The sequence below is a fragment of the Myotis daubentonii genome, chromosome 8, assembly GCF_963259705.1.
Source record: "Myotis daubentonii chromosome 8, mMyoDau2.1, whole genome shotgun sequence".
Classification (NCBI taxonomy): Eukaryota; Metazoa; Chordata; class Mammalia; order Chiroptera; family Vespertilionidae; genus Myotis; species Myotis daubentonii.
Window position 1 is genome coordinate 53,755,360 of NC_081847.1, and position 15,685 is coordinate 53,771,044.

The 15,685-nt window shown below is 47.2% G+C and overlaps 1 protein-coding gene across 4 annotated transcripts in view; it reads right to left on the reverse strand.

The window, feature by feature from the left end:
• Positions 1 to 12,003, reverse strand: part of ZNF516 (zinc finger protein 516) — an 87,582-nt gene extending 75,579 nt beyond the window's left edge. Inside the window, exon 1 of one of the 4 annotated variants that reach the window (XR_009454120.1) lies at positions 11,498 to 12,003. The gene's annotated coding sequence lies outside the window, so the exon portion shown is untranslated. Of the gene's footprint in view, positions 1 to 7,895; positions 8,001 to 11,092; positions 11,202 to 11,497 lie in introns of those variants that run through there. The other 3 variants (XM_059706385.1, XM_059706387.1, XM_059706386.1) reach the window with 3 other exon arrangements.
• Between the last annotated feature and the right edge of the window lie 3,682 nt (positions 12,004 to 15,685).

A 15,685-nucleotide genomic window follows, 5' to 3' on the forward strand; every position in this document is an offset into this window, starting at 1 on the left:
CTTTAATACAGTTCCTCATGTTGTGGTGACCCCCCAACCATAAAATTATTTTCGTTGCTACTTCATAACTGTAATTTTGCTACTGTTATGAGTCGTAATGTAAGTATCTGATATGCAGGATGTATTTTCATTGTTACAAATTGAACATAATTAAAGCATAGTGATTAATCACAAAAACAATATGTAATTATATATGTGTTTTCCGATGGTCTTAGGCAACCCCTGTGAAAGGGTCGTTCGACCCCCAAAGGGGTCGCGACCCACAGGTTGAAAACCGCTGTTCTAAAACAAACCCAAATCGGCCCTAGCCAGTTTGGCTCAATGGATAGAGCGCCAGCCTGCGGACTGAAGGGTCCCAGGTTCCATTCTGGTCAAGGGCACAAGCTGGGGTTGCAAGCTCGATCCCCAGTAGGGGGCGTGCAAGAGACAGCCAATCAAAGATTCTCTCTCATGTTTCTATCTCTCTCTCCCTCTCCCTTCCTCTCTGAAATCAATAAAAATATATTTTAAAAATAAAACAAACCCAAATTGAAATAACTTAAATTCACAAAGAAAGGTAAATAATCATGAAAGTCAATGTTTTCCTTCCCAGTCATTCCACAGAATCAATATAATAATCCTAATCGATATGAAATCCATAGTCAGTCGTTCCACAGAATCTATTTAATACTCCTAACCGATATGAAATCCATACTCTGGGCCACATGTACTCTGATCCGGGCAAGGGGGTAATGTAAGCCACCACTTTGGAACCATCCAAAAGGTGCTTGTGCGGCCCAAAGGATCTAATGCATTTTCCTAAATGGTTGACAATTTCCAGGGACAGTTGGTAGACCTACCATAAAGACAGCCTGAAATGCACACTGGCACCTGTCCCTTCACAGGTTGTAAATCGTCTCCCACAGGCACATAAAATTTCAAATTCTTACTGCAATAAATTCCCTTTTTAACCAATTCCTACAGATATTGAAAAATGTGTAGCTAGGAAAATTAACCTTCCCATCTAAAGTTCAAATTCTAAGCAAGTCATAATCTTTCATCAACCTAGAAAATAACTGATCAGCCAATCTTCCCATAAAACCATCAATAGATTCTGCTTTTTTGTCACCAGGATAATTTACTGGGGACAATTTTAATCCTACCACAAATCCCAGGACTCCACAGAATTGTCCCCAAGTTTACGTGGCTACGGCAAGTACTTTCACATTCAAGATTCACTTATTAAGGGTCATATTCTCTAAGCTGGCTTCAGGAATGAGATCATCTTTCTTGCCTCTTCCTTTAAAAAGCCATTTTTGGAACAAGAAAGCCATGTGAGCACCTGGGCCATGCTGTACTACTTAACCACAATCATGGGAATCTAACGATGCTTGGCGTTACAAAGGGACAAATTATCACCATTATGCTAATGGTCACACTAACGACAGAGAAAGCTTTGGTGTGATGAATCTAAATCTGCCGGGATATAATTACCAATGTCAATGGTGATATTTTCTCAAATGGCACAAAAGTGTTCTCTCCATGTCACTGATAATGTCAATATAAATTATGCATCAACAAAAGCAGTGCTCCTGCCCATGGCTGCAGTTCTCTGTGCCACCCAAGCCCCCCTTTCTGTGCATGGAGGCCCTGCTGTGGGCACTCACAGGGATGAATACAAATATGTTTACTTTTTTTCCTTAAAATGGCACAATTCAAGCTAACAAGAGAGATACCTAGAGACACATGAGCATGTGTTAGCATTGTTAGCATGTATTGACATGGGTTCGCATGGGTTCGTATGGGTGGGCATGTGTTAGCATGGGTAGCAAGGCCACAGTCCTGCAGGATGCTAAAAATGAAGGCGGAATCTTCTACAATGCTCTGTATTCACTGATTCCCAAGATAGGGCTGAAGAAGCCGCCCCTTGTGAATTAAATACAAGTCAATCCAAAAAGCAAACGTAACACCATGTGTGAACAAAACAAATCCCTAAGTAGACACATTACAGATCTGCCTCCAGATCAGCGGTTGCCAACCTTTTGGACCTCATGGACCACCAGTGGTCCGCAGACCACTGGTTGGCAACCGCTGCTCTAGATAGTTCCAGAACAGCACCACAAAAGTTTGCACTATGAAACAGGATCGCAGGTACAGAATAGTCACAGGATGTAGAGTACCGCACAGGGAATAGAGTCAGTAATATTGAAACAACTGGTATGGTGTCAGATGGGCACAAGACATATCAGGACGATCACTTAGTAAGTTATATAATGTCTAATCGCTGGGTTGTACACCTGACATTAATATAATATTGTATGTCACCTATAACTGAAAAATAAAAGATTAAAAACTATGAAATAGGATCTGCTCACTGACTCATCCATCCATTTTAAAAAAATAGCCATGTCTTTAAGGAAAAAAACACACGTATTTTTAAGCTCTAGGTTAAAATCATTGGAGTAATCAGGAAGGAAGTAGTTATTGAAGGTCCCTCCTTACCAACCCAGCCTCAGCCTATTTGCAATCAGCAGATTGCAAATTTTAACTCACATTGGGCTCCATGCTTTCTGGAATTAACTCAGTCAACATTTAATGTTCAACTATTTCCCACAAAGATTAATGCAGGAACAAAAACAGTGAGACCAGCTCACTACCGCTGAATATAAGCTAAAGAAACTGCTAAAGCCAGGAACAGCCTCTCACACAACTTTCAATGCACCCTGCACTGTACATTTCAAAGAACATTCTCGAATACTGAAATAAATCAAGGCAAGCGCAGTGCCGAGTCAGCCTGAGCCACGTAGGTTAAATAGTGCCATATGGCAGAGACAGACACATGTTGCCCTTTTCTGAAACAAAGGGAAAAATTCCTAAACAAACACCCTTTCCTTTGACAGGGAAGAGTGAAGAGGAAAGGGTTTGTCAAGGGTTACTAAATAATGTTGAAAAAAATTTTACTAATTCTTAGCCATTAAGAAAAAACTACAGCGTTTTAACATACAACCTAAATTTCTAAGTCTCCCTTTCACAGGGCGCTGAAAGCCAACACCACATGTCGCCTGCACTCACTATCCCCTAAATGAGCAAGAAAATAGGAGGACAGCTGTATCCCAGGGCTGAGCTGACATCAGCAATTCCCTGGGGTGCCACACGGTGAGAGACAAGTCTACCTGCTTCTGAAGGAATAGAACACCAGATTCATTCTGTCTTGAAAACATACTAATATCTCACCCTATTCTCACCACTCCATCAAGGAACTATCTAAACTTCACCATCATGTACAGGGTGGGGCAAAAATAGGTTTACAGTTGTGAGTACACAAAACACAGTTTATTCTTGGATTATTATGTGCTATTATTTTCCCTACAAACAACTGTAAACCTATTTTTGCCCCACTCTGTATAATGCCTTTTTCTTAAAGTGGGTTTGAGAACTTAGCAACTAAATTGCTGAACACACACACACACACACACACACACACACACACACCAGGGGAAAAAATCAACCAGAATGAAGTAAACAGAAAAATGTATCTATATCTGACATAGCTGCTTTTTAAACTATTTATTTTTCTATTCCCCTGTGTAGTGTTCTGCTCATTACAGATATTCATATGTTTGCATGCTGAAAACAGCTGCATTTCTAATTATTGCTGCTTTGTCATTTTCGGTGCCATTGGAAGTGAAGCCTAAATGCCCGATCTTTTTTGAAAAATGACTTTTAAGAAAAGTGCAGAGCCATAGAATCACACTGCCTTACCAGTCGAATGCAGGCCACTAGAAAACATCTCATTTTGTACATAAATATGACAGCCAGGCGAGCTTCGGAAAGAAAAGCTTCAGCTGCTCAAATCACGTGTAGCCAGATTCGAGGGACAAAGACTACACAAACGGACAGTTACAACTGCTCCTTTCCCTGCTCAGACACACTTGATAGACCTGAGCCGCTCTCGGATCTCCAACACAAGCGGTGCATTCGCGGCGCCCTTATATGTACCCTTCCTACAGCCAAGTCATGCCCCTAAAATGGTCCTCTGCTGAAAAAAATTAATTCTAAATAAAGATGCTTTTTAAAGAAGTAGATGAGATTTCAAATGCATAAAGTTTTTCCATAGTCTTCTCATAAGGTTAATTTTAATAAATTCTTCATAAACATTTGATGTGATTCCTTCCTTAAAATGGTTTGTGATAATTTGCCAATATTCCTGAAAACTGTAAGATAACTCATAGCTAGAGTCCAGTGATAAAGAGGACTCCCCCTGTAAATCACTCCCCCACCTCTGGTGAGTGGGGAGGGGGTATGATCTCACCTTACTCAGGGCAGAGGTCATCCCTCCATCAAAGAGAACTGTCCACCTCCTGCACCCCAAACTCACTTGTCCTTGAGGCCAAAAAAGACTGAGGTCAAGGCCTGATTCTGGAAAATGCTGTCACTCCCAAGACACATTCAGTCCTTAACAAGCTGCTGCCAACACACTCGCTGTTGGCCATTGGATAGAAAGGTTGGGGGGTGAGAGCCCCAGGGAGGGGAGGAGGGAGAAGAGGACCAGTCACTTGGGTTAGCTCATGCTCCCAGTTAGCACCAAGCCCAACACAGAAAGAAGTCAAGTAATTGCTGCTCCCCAAACTTTCTGGCGAAGTGCACAAAGCTCGTGGATTCAAATCAGTCGTCCACACTTCCATCTGCCTCCTAGAAGCTGCATCCCATCATCCGTCTCCATGCCACATGGACATATCTTCCAACCAGCTCCTGGTCAGGCTTCAGAACACACCCACATCCCAACACTGCAATTCACTTGAAAAATGCAAACCCACATGACATGCAGTTTCCACCAGAGTAAGGGTCTGGGAGCTAAAGACAGTAATGCAATTAATTATTCACATTTAGATATTAATAATTCTGGAAGCGACCAAAGGTGCCACGTGGTAAGCCAGCCCAGGCAGCTCTAAGTGATGGGTGCTAGTTGGGCGGCAGGTGAGCCCACAATGAAGGAGAAACATGCTTTGGGGCCGGACCAGCACACACCAGGCCCCCCAGGGTGCCCAAGGGCCCAAAGGTATTGTCTGGACTATATTCACTAAGAGGAGGGCTCATCAGACTCTCCCACAGCCTCCGGGACTCTTGAGGAGGAGGGGTCAGGAAAGCCAAGAGATGCAGTTTTGAAAGGACTAATTGTGTCAGATTAGCTCTATACACATTTACTGCTGTAAATGTTTACACATTTACAACGGTAAGATGTCTGCCTTTGAAGAAGGAATGCTACTTCTGCATTTAAGTATTTATAATGCAAATATCTCATCAAATAAATTTAACATTCTTCTGCTTTCTTCCATTAGTTCTATGACTTCTGCTTAAATCTATGCCTATCACCTAGTGTAGATGTCTCCAGCTGAACTGGACTTCAAGTGCCAATGAAAAAGTTGTTTGTTTCCTTCCCGTGCAATAGAGAAGCCTTATTCACTCAGAAATCTAGTTACACTATAAGCAAAATTCCATTTTTAATTATATAATTAACACACGCCCTTTTCGCCAATGAAAATAGAATAAAAACCAAAACAGAGTACTGTCCTGAACATTTAAAGCAAGCATATTATATCAGGAAAGCGCACTGGTTTGGACAAGCTCCTTCCTGCTGAACGTAATCAGCTTATATTTCAGTTTCCTATTTCCATGGCATTAAGGTATAATGCCGCTGAAACTCTAAACACAACCTCCAGTCAGACTTGCAGCCACTCCCTCCCAATTTTAAAAAGATTCCTTCTGATAACATATAAATAAGAGCAATATATATCCTGAAATCAAATAAATAAAAATCCACAACAACCCAATAAATTGAGTACTGGTTTTTCAAGAACAATCCATGACTAAGCCCTACTTACATTTGCAGGTCACATTATCATTCATTTGGTAAGGCCGAAAACCATCTGTTAAAGTACACCTCATTTTGAGGCATTCTTTTTAAGAAGCCTCCTTTCCTTGTTCAGCTAATCTTAACATCAAATGCTTTACCTACAAGACTCAAATATCCAAAAGTAGGAACAAGTCAGATAAGTAAAGGTGAAACTGAATTTGTAGACGTGGAGACAACATACTTTCAACATTGACCTCTTTCCACAATCATCTCTTATTCTATTCACTGAAGGCTGGTTTCTGGGACAACATCTTGTAAAGTTAGAAACGCGGGCCTTCAGACTGATTAATCTCTAAATTAGTCAGGCAACTTTAAAAGTTGTTTACAAATAAGTGGGATTAACTCCTGTCGTATAAAGTATTCCCAGATCATCAGTGACACATTCCAAAGTTAAAGTTCTTGAGCCAGTGCATTTCAGTACAGTAAGTCTTTGGGAAGATGACTCAGAAACAGAAACAAGCAAAATGCCTGCCTTTGGACTGTTGAATCCTGTCCCTACCAAATATGCATTTAGCTGTTTGGTTTCACTTCGGAGAGGCATTCCCAGGCCTCCTGGTTAGCTCTATCACACACCCAGGGGATTATTATTTGTTTAGAATGTTAAAGTGCCCTGAATGTTTCAGTGTATGCAAATTAGCAAGTTTAAGAAAACAAAGTCCTAGAAATGAACTAAGAAAAATGTGAGTCACACTGTTTGCATCTCAGCACATCCAAATTCTAATTCCATTCCCCAAAGACTTGAGCCTTGCCCAGAGCTCAGTTTCTCCCAGGGCCCATTCAAGATGGCATGGCCGGCTCTCTTGTGAAACCAAAGATGTCCTCCCTGTAATCCAACTCTCAGACCCAGGCACCACCCCCAGCTCCGCTCAACTCTCTCCAATTTTACCAAGAGGGGAAAACTCTCCATTCACACGCAGCAGTAGCATGTGGTATGTGGCATGTTTAATTCTGGCTGGTCTATGTAAATATAAATAACAAGTGATTTCGATGCCACAAAGAATGCAAGAGAAAATGAAGGAGGAACAAACAAATGATAAAATGAGCTTTTAACGCGGCAGGAGAAAGTAGCCTATTGAATAGTACACATGCCTCCTTCCTTAAAGTAGCACTTACATTCCTCAACCAAAATACCCCAATCATATTCAGGGGGCGGCTTGGAAAATAATCTGGAGAAGATCCTGTTGGGGGAAAAGCCAGCCCTGCTTCGATGTTGGTCAGTTCTTTAAGGGTATTTACTACACAGCCACGGCGTGAAGATAGATCCATTTTTAAATCATCTTTAATCAGGACTGGAGACTTAATGGCAGGTTCACGGGGGAAACTAATGTTTAATTAAGACCACTGTCTAAAGTTCCTTTTGTGACTTGCTGTTAGGTCAGCACAGTGCACGGCCCAGGGTCCCGAAGCCCTGCCCTTTGTTACACGGTGGACCCCGCTGGCAGGCTCGGCCCACGCCCACGGGCACATCGGGCACATCTGGGCTTCCAAGGCGGTCCCTGGTCCACCCGGCTTCTCGCGCGCCCAGCTGGGTCAGGTCGCCCGGCAGGACACACACCCACGCGCAATGGCCCCTCGCCGGGTGCCCGGGTCGGTGAGCCCCAGCGCCTTCCACCCAAACCTGAGCGGGGTCCCGGGCCCCAGACCAAATCAGGTGTGAACACTTATGTAATCGTCCTGGGGGCCACGCCTTTCCCACCGCCCCACCTCCGCCAGAACAAAGTGAAGTTTAAAATAGAAACCAATTACCTGGTCTCCCTGGCGCCTGGGCCCCGGAGCGCGGTCCCTGCAGCCGCGCAAACCCCCGGGCCTGGCGCAGACCCCCGCCCTCCCCCCGCAACGGACCCCGAGCCAGGGCTGGCCTCGACTCCCCAGCCCCGCGAAGACCCCCACCCCGCCCCCACAGGCCCCCACTCCCCAGCCGTCCCACTCCCTGACCCCTGCCCCTCCCCCCATCCTCCAGCCCTCTCCCTCCCCAGCTGGTCCCCCTCCGACCCGCACGGACCCCCGTCTTTGTTACGGTGCGAAGTTGGGCCGTGGGTCCCCGTCTCTTTCACTTCTTGGGTTACAGTGCAGGCGTGTGACGTCCGCTCCACATGACGGGGGCGGGGGGCGGGGGGCGGGCGCCGGGGGGCGGGGGCGCGGGCCGGGCCCTCCCCCACCTCTATCCCAGCCGCCCCGCCCACGGCCCGCCCCCAGGAAGCCCAGCAACAAGCCGCCGCCGCCCCCGCCCCCGGGGCGGGCAGGTAAGTCCCCCCGCCCCCGCCCCGCCCCCAGCCTCCCCAGCGGCGCCCCAGACCCAGCGCCGAAACGCTTAGAGATACAGAAATAGGAATGATTTAATCCCGCGACACCTCCCCCTTGCTGCCCATTCCTCAACCCGCGAGCTCACTGGGAGGGCGGGAGGCAGAATGGGATCCAGCTCCGCCTTGGGGGGCGGAAATGGCCCGAGTTGGAGGCGCAGGGCCGGACACCGCCTCTTAACCGAGTTAGGTTCTTGCAGGGGGAGAACAAAGGTCGCCTGGGGTCGCCCGTAGGCCCTCGGGGTGACCTCGGTCCGGCCCGGCAGCCGGGACACGGGTCTCTCCCAGGGATCTCCCAGCAGGGGTCTCTGGGCAGGGAGGGGGCACACATGGGTCCTTAACCCCTGCACTGCATCATCACCATCCATCCAGGAGTGAGGCAGCCCAGCAACTCCAACAGTGACAGATGCTACAAGGCCAGGTCTGGTCCACACGCTTCCACACACATCACTGCCAACATTCCCAGGGAAGCTGGTGCCAGATCATGCCCATACGCAGCGTGGGGCAGCCCGTGACGCTCCCCGCCCGTGAATGCGCCCATCGCCCGTGCTCCGCACTCATAACGCGGCGAGCCACAGAACTTTCACTGACCATGAGCAGATCACATTCTAGAATTTGCCAAGGACTAAGTATCAACTTCCAGAAATAAAATTTGAAGTTGAAAGGTACATGCTGCCTTCATTTTAGTGCGGAGTTAGCAGCAGTTTCAGCAATTCTCGTTCTCTGCACTTTGAGCCGGGCGAGTGGGCTCCATCACCCGCACCCCAAGAGCGCTGGGGCGCGCCTGCCGCGTGGGAACGAGACCAAAGGAGCCGATTCCCCAGTTGTTGAGAAGCATAATCACATCACTCCTCTTTTCTTTCCCCTTCTCCAGGTTTCGACTGGAATCCGAAAGCGCCTCTTATGTCCATTCTTTACAGAAGGACACTCAGAGGAGGCAGGGTCTCCATTTGAACTGCAGTGTGCCCATTTAGCTGCACAGACTGGAATGAAAGTGTGTCCACGTCTACAGCACACAGCTGTGCAAATCAGGAGCCTGCGGATGCGCGGGGCTAAGTGGGACTTAACAGTGTGCAGACACATGGCGCATGCACGCGCGCGCGCGCACACACACACACTCACACCCCAAATTACCTCCGGGATGGAAAAAGCCGCTACGGATTGGCCAACAGAGCCGTCATTCTCACTCAGGGGGCAGGGAAACTTTACAAGGCTGTTTCCTTCCCCCCACCCCCCACCCCCGCATTTCATTTAATGGTAAAAGAACAGCAGAGCTCTGAAAGTTAGCCATCTGTGGGGAGAGTTTTCCTCCTTTAACGAGGGGGGCATCAGACAATATCCACTTAAGTATATTTTGTACTTCCACAATGGATGAAAAGGGAAATTAGCAATCCGGGGAGGGGGCGAAGAGAGAGCTCAGAGTAAGGAGAAAGGAGGGTCCTCCCGGAGGGGTGGACGCAGGGTGAAGAGCTGTTCTCAACATTCAAAAGGAACTTTGACCTTTCACTGATCTCGAAATAAAAAATGGTTTTTCATAGGTCAGATTATAAAAAACACCGGTCCTAATTTAAGAATTCATTCTTTTAATTTTATTTAAGTATGCGCCAGCAATCGTGTTTCCTTAAGAACTGACCTATTTTGGGCTGGAGATAAATGATCATGTTAACAGATGTTAATCTTGTAATCTGTTTTTCCTGTAAGCACTTTACATACCCGGGTTTCAGACCTTAAAAATATCTTTTCCAAAAAGACCTGACGTCACAATTCACTCCCTGAAAAATGACTCCCCCTCTCCCGTGTTTTTTGCAATGATTTCAAAGACATTAAATCTTTTTCACTTTATAAACGCCGATTTGTTCTGCCTCAACTCCCACAGGCTTTTATTTGCATTTCAAATTCCACAGGTTACACCAGTCGCCTTTTCAAAAAAAAAAAAAATGTAAACCAACAATGAAGCAGCAAATGGCTTTTTGTGCATCTGGATTAAATAAGGCACAGAATGAATATATTTTAAAAGGGGCCTCAGCAAGTTAATCTTTGCACACCCGGAGACCAAGTCATTCTTTACCAACAAGCCCAGCGGAATGAGTAACATACAAACACAGCCCAGAAGCTCCCGTCTGCTGCAGGCAGCTTATTAAGGCTGATAATAAATGGGGCTGACTTACAGACCCACATTTTCTGGTAAAAGGCTGGGTCTCGCTGGTTCCTAACCGCAGGGTCTACTGCCTTCCCAGCCCACTGGGGCTGATTGTCACCGCACCAACCTTCCTCCTGTTTTAAATAACCAACGCTCTGGCTTTTAGCGAACTTATCCATACAAAGTTTCTTTAAAACTTAACGAGACGGTTTAATCTAAAAACACTGGTCGTAGCTATTCAGTATGCTAGTTCTCTCTGGAAATAGCAGACTAAGCGCTTTTCCAACCCCCTCCCCCCCCCCAACACACACACATCCACAGCATTCTTTTCTTGGATATACCCGGGTATATATACATTGAGATCAGTAACTTCCCCACCCTCACCCTCACCTCCCCACCACCACCACCACAACCACCACAGATCCTGCCCCAGCCTGGCTGGGTGCCTCTCCGAGGAGTCCTAGCCATCCGGACCCCTCTCCCCACCCCTGTCCGAGTCATTGCGGGAACCCTCGCCCCCGCCCCCGCCCCCACCCCTGCCCTAACTTCCCTATCAGGCTCTCACTTCTTTAATGTTAGGATCACTTATATGCTCCCAGCTAATGGGCAGGCAAACAGGGCAGGGGAGAGGGCAAACAACCCCCCCTCACGCTAACACTTCCCCAAGGCGGCAGCGCTCGGTACCCACCGCATCGATCCCATCAGCCAAACCCTTAATAATTGAAGCGGCTCCTCGGGCCCCGCAGCCCCATCACTCACCTTCATTAACCAGAGCGTTTTACTTTAAAGTAAGGCAATTTGCTCTTTGTCTCCTAATGGATGGAGAGCGCATCCAAGCTCCCCTCCTCCCGCGTCGCCTTTGACGAAGTGTACAAAGCCAGAGCCTCTTCCGCGCTCCCACCCCGGCCCCCACCCCGCCCCTCCACTGCGGTAAAAACCACCTCCCGGCGCTCGCCTCGCCGCCTGAAGTTGCATCTTCCCTCTCCTGGAATTGCGGAGCCCAGCAACTACCAGCAGGGAAAGCCTAGCCGCCCTCTCAGCTCCCGGGAGCCCCTCCCCGGCGCCCCCCAACAGCGGCGCACACAGAGGTCCCAGGAGCTTCCAGGCCCCGGCCCTGCGCCTCCCGCCCCCGCGGGCCCGCGGCGCCCCCACCGCGGTCCCTACCTTGGCGGGGAGGCGGCGGCCCGGGGAGGAGGACGCGCACGCTCCGCGCCTCTGAAGGTGAAGCCGAGCGCCCGAGGCGCGGAGCCGAGCGCTGCACTAGACCGACCGCGCCAGCTGCGCCCGGGCGCGGGGGACACGCGAGGGCGCGCGGTGCCCGCCACGCGCCCGTTCCCCTCCCCGCGCTGCCCGTTCGCGCCCCGGACGCGCCCGCCCAGCGGGGACTCCGAAACCGGCCGGGCTCGGGGAGCTGCGCGGCGCGGGGAGGAGGCCAGGCCCCCGCGGCCCGGCGCAGGCCCCAGGCTTCCCCCAGCCCCGGAATGGTCTGCCCTGTAGGAAACGCACACGCTTCACTATTGTCTCATCAGCACAAAGTTCTGCCACACTGCGGGGAAAGTCTGGAGGCTCGCGATGACTCAGAAGCAGCTCATTCTTTCCCTAATAGTCCTGAATCACGATTCCAGCGGCTCGTCGTCGCCCCTTCCTTCCAAGGACTCCGCTGCCGCAGCTCCAGTTATGAGAAGCTGTTTACGCGCACACACAGATCCGCACACACGCACGCATCCATACGTGCAGACGTGTCGGGGATGCATCTCAGCTGGCTTGAGCACCTGAGCGCTGAGCCTCGAGTCCAGAGCGATTCTTGGGGCTCCTTCGGGAGGTCTCAGTGCATGTGCATTACAAACAGCCTGGGGCGGGGGGCGGGGGCGGTGCGTTTACTCAACTTCCTGGCAAATGCTTTTGGGGGCATTCAGACGCTGAGTATCAATGCATTAAGTCCTGAACCAACATCAAAGGGTCAGTCTGGAAAGACTTCAGGACGCGGATTCTGCTGTAAGGCAATTTTAAAATGACTATGTGTTTTGTTTGTTTGTTTGATTATCCTTGAAAAGTTCTCTAATTTTTCTGTTTTTCAAACTTCGTTTCTTCACACCAACTACTCTCCCTGGACCGGTACTTAATTGCAATAAGTTGAGTCTGGGAACAAAAATCCCAATTTGACTCCCCCAAAAAAAGCATTATTGGTACGCGGGGGGTTGGGGAGGGGGAGTGAGGGGAGCGCCCCCGCCTCAGTGGTGGTGCAGCCTGGAGTTATAGCCGGGGCAGGGGGGGAGGGTGGGGGGGGGTGGGGAGGGGGAGTGAGGGGAGCGCCCCCGCCTCAGTGGTGGTACAGCCTGGAGCTATAGCCTGGGCGGGGCGCGGGGGGCGTCCTCTCCCACCGCTCCTGGCCATATTGTTCTCCCCTCGTGATAACTCCGCAGTGGAGATGGATTCCGTCCAAGACACCGACTTCGCCCTGCTCCACCAGCCGCGCTGCAGCCCATGTGTTACCTTCCGCGGTGGCATTTCTCCGTGCCCTAATGTGCGCTAACACTCACTGCAGCTGCAGCTCAGGGCCTCTCCAACTTAGGGCATTTACAACAGAAACTACTACAGACAGCTCACAGGGAGGAGCTTGTTCCTGCAGAGCCGGACTCAGACACAAGGGCCATTCTGCGTCTGTACTGTGTGCGCGCGCGTGCATGCTTGTGATGTGTGTGTGTGTTTCAATGAGGGAGGGGGCAAGAGGGAGGAGAACCTTGGAGAGAAAGATCCAGAATCCTAACACGTAAGCTCTCTTGGTGATCCGTGATCTGCACTGCTCTGGAGAGCCCGCTTGCCTTGGACAATTGTTGCTGATTCCAGCGTGACCACCTCAGTAGATGTATTCCTTCCCCCCCCCCCCCCCCCCCGTGGATGTATTCTTGAACAATCAGATTTAAGTCTGATTCACAGTAATGTATTCAAGTGCCCACAATTTATTACAATACACAGTACAAATACACAAATAAAAGTATCCTCTAATTCAACTAACGACAAGTATATAAATGGTATATATAGACATAGATATATGATGTTATCAACCACAGAAATTAAAATTGGAATACTTGACATATTAATAGCTTTTTTAGTATTTTCAAGTGGATTTGAGTTTATGGTAAAAATCTATACTCATTTGCAAACTTGGGTCTATTGAAAACTACAGTATTGCATGAGTAACTTTCATGTGTTGAACATTGACAAGTTAGATCAACAAAAGGGCGAGCAACTTCCAAACTCCTCCATATAAAATGGTGATTTCTGTGACTTGCCTCCTTTCTCCAGGCTTTGAATCACCTGCATGTGATTTCACTCAGGGCTATGGCTCTTCTACAGTAATATTGTGCTTTTAGAAAATTTCCTTCCTCCCATGGTTCTCTACGATGCATACAGAATCTGAGAAGGTAATATGAGAGATGGGCAAGAGTTACATTCTGGAAAATGGCAGCTGCAGGGCCAGCCGGCTTTGTTATTGAGAGAGCACCTTTCATGACAAGCAAAATGTGCTGAACATTGTTTGTACACAAAGTCACTGCTCATTGTTCACTTGTCAGTGCACCATCCGTAGCATGTTCCAGGCGAAAATTGATATAAAAACAAAATATGTAAAAGGGTTCCCATACTATTCCTGTATTATGTTTAACCTTGCCAAAATTTCAACTGCTTAATATCTTCAGACGTTTAAAGTAACCACTCAAGATTAAGGACACTTTCTAGACAAATGACAAATTCCTGAAACCTCCCAGAGGTTCTCCTATTTTAAAATATTTAGGTAAATTACAATATTTGGGTGGAGAAAAGTCAGCAATATTAATGGATTAATGGTTGAATAAATATTTGGCTGTTTGTAAATTTATAACTTTACAATAATTCTGGTTCATGAAACAGATGGAGAAGAAAACACATATTCCCTTGTTATTGTCTAATGCATTCTTTGTTCAGCATTTGAGACTCTGCTTGTTCGAGCTAAGGAAAATGGCCTTTTAGTGAAACAGTGTTCAGTGGCCTGTCTGTATAACTTAGGCGGTAGTGTGATGGGTGGCCGTTTAGATAAGAAAGGTTCTTAAGAGGTTCCTTTCAAGAATAGCTACAGTAAAAAGCAAACAAGAAGAATCCTCCCTCAAAAATAAAGGCCTGTTCTTTCTGAAAGCTGGAAGTGAAACTTTCTGAACTATAGTATGAACTCCAAGACAAACTAAAGCATATTTATTAAATATGCATGCTCAAAAATGTAAGTGCACTACTGATTAGTAAATATTTAATGTTAATTCTATCTCCATATAAATATGAGGATTTTCTAAATTATACCTGAGAAAGGAGAATGATATTTGCTAAGTCTAGGAATAATCTTTAGCTCCCTGAACTAACTTAAATTATAGATTTCAGAGTGGATTAGGGACAAATTTGATTTAAACGGTCAACCTGTTTTTTCTAGGTAAAGAGTTTTGTAGGAGCAGTACAGCTGCTGACTGCCTTTCCATTGTTTAGTGTAAGTAACCATGTCACTATGACATGGAAACTGGCTGTTTCATCACTAACGGTTTCAAAAATATTACCCCAATGCTAATGTGCTGTCCTTCCCTAAAATCCTTCCTTTTCACAGAATTTGGACACTCAGAGAATACGCTGTATTGAGATGATGGAGGAAGGGACACAGTACATTTTCAACATAAAAATCCCCTGAGAAGACAGGAGACAAAGTTGTGGTTATATTTCAAATAGTCCTCTACAAAACAGTTTCAAGACTGCTTGAATCTGAATTTCACTAATAGGATGTTCTTAATCTCAGTGTAGGAAACTCTCTCAGCTCTGTTTCCTAAATTTTCATTCTGTTGAGGGTGATGAGTACTCTAGTCATGAAGTAGGTAATATACATTTTCTTATAAACACATGCACACAAACTTAGCTCTAGTGCAGTGGTTCTCAACCTTCCTAATGCTGCGACCCCTTAATACAGTTTCTCATGTTGTGGTGACCCCCAATTTCATTGTTACAAATTGAACATAATTAAAGCATAGTGATAAATCACAAAAACAATATGTAATTATATATGTGTTTTCCAATGGTCTTAGGCGACCCCTGTGAAAGGGTCGTTCGACCCCTAAAGGGGTCGCGACCCACAGGTTGAGAACCGCTGCCCTAGTGGGCTCTGCACCCAGGTTCTCCCATGTCTGACCCGGCAACTCTCTCCCATGTAGGATAATTTAAGGTCAAATTGGCTGAGCTTTAGGCTTGTTTGGTCATGGTGAGGACCTCCATGTTGCTTGAAACACTTTTATGAAGATTTCTTCTCTCCACGGTGTCTGAGTTTGAAGATGCTTCAACAGGCAG